Raw genomic sequence first — 8,202 nt, 5'->3', positions numbered from 1 at the left:
GAACATAATAAGTGCTCCAGATATATTAGTTATTAGCATCATGATTTTTGTAAAATTAGTAAACAGAAATTTTCATTTTTCAATCACTTTTATTTGGTAATGGATTTCAGCCTTTAAGTTTTCCTTTTAAATGTATAGTGTGTACGTATATTTAGTGTGGTCCTCTACTTATGTACAGATTAGTTCTTAGTTTTTTAAGTAGCTGTTTGGATCTCAAATTTGTTTTCAAAAGAAAGAATGAAATGAATGGTGATTTAGTTCTTCAAATGGACCATTTAGTTCTTAATATGTACAGTAACTCTGTATGAAACTAAACTTTGAGCAGTAAGAAACTTGAGGATTGGGTCATTCTGGGTAGCAGGTTTCTTGCATTATTTAATGTTCAGTTTTGAGTGTTCAACAGAATGGCAGAAGCTCCTCCAGTATTTGGTGGAATCCAAGTTAAAAACACAAAAAACCAACCATCTCTGAAATCTCTGAAAACTAATAACAAACCAGAAAAATCCAAATATAAGCCACTCTGGGGAAAAGTGTTTTATATTGACTTACCTTCTGTCACCCTGTCTGAAAAACTGCCAAAGGACATTAAGGATCTAGGAGGACGAATTGAAGAATTTCTCAGCAAAGCTATCAATTATCTTATTTCAAATAAAAAGGAAGCTAAATTTGCGCAAACCTTGGGATGAATTTCTCCTGTACCAAGTCCACAATCTGCATATGCTGCCGAAACCACAGCACCTCATCCCAGCCATGATGGAAGTTCATTTAGGTCTCCAGATTCAGTGTGTTTGAGCAGAGGAAAATTATTAGTTGAAAAAGCTATCAAGGACCACGATTTTATTCCTTCAAATAGTATGTCATCAAATGCTCCCCATGATATGGGGAGTAAAAATTCTTCATATTGATGATATTAGGTACTACAATGAACAAAAGAAAAAAGAATTATATCTCCTCAAGAAATCAAGCACTTCTCTAAGAGACGTGGGGAAAAGCGTAGGTATTGGCACACAGAAAGGCAGAACAGGTAGACTCAAAAAGCCTTTTGTAAAGGTGGAAGATAAGAGCCAGCTTTATAGGCCATTCTATCTTCAGCTGACCAATATGCCTTTTATAAATTATTCTATTCAGAAGCCCTCAAGTCCACCTGATGCAGATAAACCACCTAGCACCCAAAAGCAAACTCAGGTTAAGCTAAGAATCCAAACGGAGGGTGATAAATGTGGTGGAGTCCCATTTCAACTCCAGCTGAAGAAGAAGAAGAAAAAAGGATACTGTGAATGTTGCTTGCAGAAGTGTGAAGATCTTGACAGCCATCTTCTAAGTGAGCAACACAGAAACTTTGCCCAGAGTAATCACTATCAAGTTGTTGATGACATTGTACCTAAGTTTTTGACTTTGTGGAATATGAAAGGGACACACCTAAAAAGAAAAGAATAAAATACAGTATTGGATCCCTTTCTCCTATTACTACAAATGTTCCAAAAAAGTCTGAACCTAAAGAAAAGCTGGACTTGCAACATAATTCTCAGAAAGATTCCAGGGAAAATAACACACAGGTGATGGAGCAGAGCTTCCTACATAAAGAAACCTGAAAGAAGGTTTGTGTCTACCTCAGAACACGTCCCCCACCCTTCAAGTGAATTTTGAGGACTTGAGGAAACATCTAATAAATGTTCCATGTTAAATCCAGCTGAAAATGATATAAAACAAAATTTTACACCTCTACCTCCAAGTAAAAATAAAAAGGAATGCATTCTTGACATTTCTGAACAGAAATTAATTATAAATGAAAAGGACTTAGAAGAAGTAAAGGTAGACCACCGTCCATGTCGGCCACAGACATCTATACAAGTTTCTAATTTCAATACGGATAATAGTACATCTCAGCCAAGACAAAAGTCAGACACTGTACTCCTTCCAGCAAAGGATCTGAAGGAAAAGGACTTTCATTCAGTATTTTGTCATGACTGATCTATTAGCAGTAAACAGTTCACAGGAGCACCTAACAATTCAGGCAAAGACTCCATCCCGAAGCCCTCCTGAGGAACCCAATGCATGTGACATCAAGAATATGGATAGCTTACCTTCTGGTAAAATCCATCGGAATGTGAAAATATTATTAGGAAGAAATAAAAAAGAAAATCTGGAACCAAATGTGGAGGTAAATAAGAAAAGGGCTGAATTTCTTACTACACAAGAAGAAAATAGAATTTGTAGCTCACCACTGCAGTCTCTACCGGACTTATTTCAGACTAGTGAAGAAAAGTCAGAATTTTTGGGTTTTACAAGCCTCACTGAAAAGAGTGATATATGTGATGTTTATATATTTGGGAAGAGGAAAATTCAAATCTGTTATCAATGTTTTTCTCTTCCCTTCAACTTCTATATTTACTGGCTTTTAGACTTAAAAAATACGTACATTTCAGAAGAGACGAAGATCACATTCTTGAAATTTTTATAAATATGTATAAAAATTCTTAAGCTTTGGAGCAGCTTGCCAATTTTGTTTACAGAACCAAATGTAAATATTAACAAAAGTGAAGTTTGCATTTAAAAAAAATAAATAAATAGACAGACACCTCAATTCAATAGAGCCGGGAGACCAGAAGGGGGAGCTCCCACACCCTGTGGCAACAGCTAAGTCCAACCGGAGGAAGAGAGACTCCTCTACTTTCCTGCCAAGGACTCCCTGCCCTGGAAAAGCCCTGGACTCTTTGTTTATCGCAGCCCTCCCACTTCCCCTTCTCCTCTAAAAAAGCATTCTCCTTCCCTTGCCATTCCAGACTTACACGTGGCTCACTTTAGTTGCAGATGCCAAACTGCAGTTCTCTGCTGATTCTGAATAAACCCACCCTTGCTGGAGAAATAGCTGGCATCTGCTTATTTCAGGTCAACACGTTTCATTAACACCATTCAGACATTCTTTTCTTTTTTCTTTTTTTTTTTTCTGTCTTTTTAGGGCCACACCTGAGGTACATGGAAGTTCCTGGGCTAGGGGTCGAATCAGAGCTGCAGCTGCCGGCCTATGCCACAGCCAAAGCAACTCAGGATCTGAGCTGTGTTTGCGACCTATGACACAGCTCATGGCAACACTGGATCCTTAACCCACTGAGGGAGGCCAGGGATCAACCCACATCCTCATGGGTACTAGTTAGGTTCTTTACTGCTGAGCCACAATAGGAACTCCCCATTCAGATATTCTATTGTTCTTAGCATAAAACCCAAAAGCTCTAACAAGGCTTGTAAGATACTGCCTGATCATCCCTTGCTACCTTATTATGCTCTCTGCTTTCAGATTTTAAACCACATTTATAAATGTGCCATTTTCTCATCTGCCTCAGAGCCTTGGCACATAAGGTTCTTTCATTTTGAAATGTTCTCCTCTGTCTTTTTGATTGGCTCTTCAGAGCTCAGCTCAAATGGAACCTCTCTATAGAATCCACTTAGACCAGGCCTCTCGTTATATGAACCCCACAGCCCCCTGTACTTCTCAGCAGCACTTCATCAGTTATGATAAACTAGGTCATGTTGCAGGGCAAAAAATTCCCAAATCTCGGTGGCTTAAAACAACAGGGGTTTTCACATTCTATTTACATGTCTTCCAAGGCTCTGCAGGAGAATTTTTTCATCTTAGACACATAGTCATACAGTCTAAGGACTTAGATGGAAAGAGTATTTGCCATCTTGCATACCTGCAGTTGCCATGTTAGGGAGAAAAGCCCTTTAGTTTCCCACAGTGGACAAGTAAGTGCTTATTGTAAATAAGAAACATGTCACTTGCTTAAAAAATTGAAATAAAAATCACACGAATAACATTAGCCTTTTTTTTTTTTGGATCTGTGGCACATGGAAGTTCCCAGGCCAGGGGTTGAATTGGATCTGCAGCTGCCGGCCTACACCACAGCTCATGGCATTGCTGGATCCTTAACCCACTGAGCAAGGCCAGAGATTGAACCCACGTCCTCATAGACACTAGTTGGGTTCATAACCTGATGAGCCACAACTGGAACTCCAAAATTAGCCATTTTAAAGCTGAAAATTCAGGAGTCCCACCATGGTGTAATGGGTTAAGAATCTGATTGCAGTGGCTCAGGTCTCTGTGGAGGTGTGGGGTTCGAGTCCCCACACAACACAGGGAGTTAAGAGATCCAGCGTTGCCACGGCTGTGACTTAGGTTGCAGCTGTGGCTTGGATACAATCCCTGGCCCAGGAACTTCCATATGCTATGGGTGTGACCATAAAATAAAATTTTAAAGGAAAAAGGGGGAGCTCCCATTGCGGCTCAGTGGGTTAAAAACAGGACATGGTGTCCGTGAGGATGTGGGCTCAATCCCTGGCCTAGCCCAGTTGGTTAAGGACCTGGAGTTGCTGCAAGCTGTGGCATAGGTCGAAGATGAGGCTCATATCCAATGTTGCTGCTGCTGTGTAGTAGGCTGGCAGCTGCAGCTCCAATTCAGCCCCTAGCCTGGGAACCTCCATATGCCACAGGTACGGCCCTACAAAGAAAAGAGGGAGGAACAATTCAGTGGCGTTTAGTACATTTACAATGTCACAATTTACCCCAAGCTCTATCTAGTTTGAAAAATTTTCATCATCCCCAAATGAAACCCTGTACCCATTAAGCATTTTCTGTGTATCCTCTGCACCTCCTAGTTCCTGGCAAGTACCTGTCTGCTTTCTGTCTCTGTGGGTTTACATATTCTGACTATTTCATAGAAATCAAATCATACTTTATGTGACCTTTTGTGCCTGGCTTCTTTCACTTAGCATGACATTTCCAAGGTTCATTCACATTGTTGCCTGTAATTGTGCTTCATTCCTTTTGATGGCTGAGTAATACTTCATTGTGTATATGTATCACAATTTTTTTAAATCTGTTCATCTGTGGATTGATATTTGGGTTGGATATTTTGGCTATTGTGAATAGTGCTGCTATGAACATTAATGTGCAATATTTTTGTCTCTATTTTCAATTCTTTAAGTAAATGCATAGAAGCAGAATTTCATACAGTAATTTTATGTTCAACTATTTGAGGAACAACCAGGCTCTTCCACAGTGACTGAACTATTTTACATTCCCACCAACAATGTAAGAGGGTGGCCATTTCTCTACATCCTCACCAACATTTGTATTTTCCATTTTTTTTTTAATTATAAGCATCCTAGTGGGTATGGCATGGTACCTCCTTGTGGTTTTCATTTACATTTCCCTAATGACTAATGAGGTTGAGTATCTTACCCTATGCTTGCTGGCCATTAGAAAGAATAACTTCTAAGAATGTCTATTCAGTTATTTTGCCCATATTAAAATTGGATTGTTTATCTTTTTGTAATTGAAATGTAGAAGTTCTTAAAAAAAAAATGTAGACGTTCTTTATATATTCTGGGAATAAGACCCTTAATAGATATACAACATACAAATATTTACTCCCATTCTGTAAATTGTCTTTTCACTTTCTTGATAATGTCCTTTCATGCACAAAAGTTAACTGATGAAGTTCAATTTATTTTTTTCTTTTGTTGCTTGTGCATTTTATTCATATCTAAATCCATTGCAAGTTTGAGGTCATGAAGATTTACCCCTGTTTTCTTCTAAATGTTATAGTTTTAACTCATATTTAGGTCAATAATCCACTTTAACTCTTATGAGTAGGTCAATCATCCACTTTTATATGTAGGTCAATAATCTACTTTAAGTTAATCTTTTTAATGGTATGAGAAGGGGTGCAGCCCATTCTTTTGCAAAAATCCACTTGTGCCAGCACCATTTGTTGAAGAGACTATTCTTTCCTCATTGAATGGCCTCAGGCACCTTGTTGAAAATCAACTGGCTATAAATGTATGGGTTATTTCTGGATTCTCACTTCTATTCTATTAGTCTCTATGTCTATCTTTATGCCAGGATCACACTGTTTTGATTACTATAGTTTTGTAGTGAGTTTGAAAAGCATAAGTTCCCAACTTTGTTCTTTTTGAATACTGTTTCAACTTTTCAAGGCCCTTTGCAATTCTATACGAATTTAGCCAATCCTGGCTTGATCTAGTCTCTGAGAATTGTTTCCTCATTTCTAGTCATTTTTCCAGGGATGATTCATAAACAAAATAGAAAATTTCTAGTCAATACTGGAATGGAATAAAATTTTTATTTTATTTATTTATTTATTTATTTAGTCTTTTTTTTGCTATTTCTTGGGCCGCTCCCGCGGCATATGGAGGTTCCCAGGCTAGGGGTCCAATCGGAGCTGTAGCCACCAGCCTACGCCAGAGCCACAGCAACTCGAGATCCGAGCCGTGTCTGCAACCTACACCACAGCTCACGGCAATGCCGGATCGTTAACCCACTGAGCAAGGGCAGGGACCGAACCCGCAACCTCATGGTTCCTAGTCGGATTCGTTAACCACTGCGCCATGATGGGAACTCCCCAAATTTTTATTTTAAAGTGGGACAGCAGTTCCGTCGTGGTGCAGCAGAAAAAAGAATCTGACGGGGAACCATGAGGTTACTGGTTCAATCCCTGGCCTTGCTCAGTGGGTTAAGGATCTGGCATTGCCGTGAGCTGTGGTGTAGGTTGCAGCTACAGCTTGGATTGGACCCCTAGCCTGGGAACCTCCATATGCTGCAGGTGTGGCCTTGAAAAGACAAAAAACAGGAAAAAAAAATACCGTAGGACAGGAAAACTTAAGCAGAACATATTCCCTTGTCCCATATTTCATATTGGGCCCTCCCTAATGTGCAGTGTGCACTTGCATTAAATATTAACCAGACCTCTTCAAACATGGGAAAGTCTGCTCAACCATAACATCAATGTGGTTTTTCTTCTTTTTGATATCAGAAAGATGATACCAGAATCTGGGTTCTTGTTCAGGGAGTTTGAAGAATGAACTCTGCGAACACATAAGCAGCAAGCAAGCAAAGACAGATAGCTCCCAGGGTTACCTGGAGGGGGGAGAAGAGCCCCCCTTTCTCTATTGTCCTATAGAAGTTTTTATTCCTCAAACTTGGGGGTCGTGGGGTCCAGAGAGATGTGGTTTTCTCCCATTGGCCTTATTCGGTTACCCATTTCAGTCCTTGTCCAATAGGTCTCATAGGTTCTTTGTCCTTTTCATCCTGTAAACTGAGTCACAGGGGGTTAGAGATTAATGTCCATCTGGGCGTAGGTACACTCCCTATAGTAAACAAGGCCTGTGGGGATGTTACTCCCTGGAGCCCTTAAGCCACAAATGTTAATCAATGGCCTTATCAAAGAATGCATCTAAGAAGCCCAGGCTCCTACACTGATTACCTGAGTTAATATTCTGCCTCAATCCCCCCTCTAGAGTTGGAGACTCTAACTGCAGGGGAGAAGGGGTGATGACAGCTCTGATTGCTTCCTGTTGAAAAGGGGCGTCTTTAGGGGAAAGCAGTTAGGTCTCCACTCATGGGATAGTTGAGTGGGCTTCAATACTTTACATTGGGTACCCCTTCTATCACCATTTGAAGGTTGATAGCTTCTAATTGGGATGTAATGAAATGAGAAATACAATTAATTATACAAGGTTTGAATTAAAAGGATTGAGATCATGATGAGGGCTATGGTGATGAAATATTTTCACCAGGAGGAGGAAGTCAACCAATTCCAGAGGGCAGCTCCAAAAGATGGAACTGGATATGACATCTCATGAATCTGCTGCTGGAGATCTAGCAAGAATTGGACACATTCTGTTAATAATCAACAATACAGATACAACATTTAGATTTAAAATAGCACAGGTATCTTGTCCTTGTGAGGAGTATGATTTATGGCACCACCTTACTTTTAAGGATAACTTATTCAAATTTATTTTAAACTTAGTCTCCCCATGTACAAAATGATTTTTTTCAGTGTCCACTTCCCACACACCTTGCATCACTTTCTGTATCCATATTAGTCTGTCCCTTATTTTTCCATCCAGAGCAACAAGCTAAAGACAGACTATCTTTCTTTTTCCTTAATAAAATGCAATTTTATTCCTCATTTTTTGCTTTATTGAAAGCACATGCATCCTACTTTTTAAAGTAACCATGGACTGTCTTCTATAATTTTTAAAAACACTTTTTTTTTATTATTATTATAAAGAACATCTCAGGGTGGCGATAAACATATTGATTAATCACCCTAAATACCTTTAGTTTTTTTGTTTAGTAACTGATGTCTCAGTGTCTCATTTGACTTTCATTAAACC

The 8,202-nt window shown here is 39.3% G+C and overlaps 1 pseudogene; it reads left to right on the top strand.

Moving 5' to 3' along the window:
• The first annotated feature begins 404 nt into the window (after positions 1-404).
• Positions 405-2,402, top strand: LOC125130399 (protein DBF4 homolog A-like; annotated as a pseudogene).
• Positions 2,403-8,202: the final 5,800 nt, after the last annotated feature.

Source organism: Phacochoerus africanus, chromosome 7 (assembly GCF_016906955.1).
Source record: "Phacochoerus africanus isolate WHEZ1 chromosome 7, ROS_Pafr_v1, whole genome shotgun sequence".
In the NCBI taxonomy this organism is placed as follows: Eukaryota; Metazoa; Chordata; class Mammalia; order Artiodactyla; family Suidae; genus Phacochoerus; species Phacochoerus africanus.
Note: the sequence above shows the minus strand (reverse complement) of the source record. Positions and strands in the feature narration are given on the sequence as shown.